The sequence below is a fragment of the Penaeus monodon genome, chromosome 20 (genome assembly GCF_015228065.2).
Source record: "Penaeus monodon isolate SGIC_2016 chromosome 20, NSTDA_Pmon_1, whole genome shotgun sequence".
NCBI lineage: Eukaryota > Metazoa > Arthropoda > Malacostraca > Decapoda > Penaeidae > Penaeus > Penaeus monodon.
The window spans coordinates 12128441-12128661 of record NC_051405.1 but is presented as its reverse complement, the minus strand read 5'-3'; the positions used below and the strand labels follow the sequence as shown (position 1 = coordinate 12128661).

The 221-nt window shown below is 30.3% G+C and overlaps 1 pseudogene; it reads right to left on the bottom strand.

Moving 5' to 3' along the window:
• The window catches only part of LOC119585912, a 16670-nt pseudogene that overhangs the window by 7813 nt on the left and 8636 nt on the right, over positions 1 to 221 (bottom strand).

Genomic DNA, 221 nt, shown 5'->3' with positions numbered 1-221 from the left:
TGGGGAGTGGGCATTTGAAAATTAAAGGAAGAAAATGTATATATAAATAAACTAATGTTTGGAACATATCAGATTCAAAAAGAAGCACCAATAACGGTGACATCAGTAAAACTTATTGATTTTAAAGCTGTACTATAAATAAACAGATATAATCACATAGCATACAAGTAGCGCACATTAGTTCCCATTTAGTGTAGTGTTAAAACTGTAGTATATAGTGG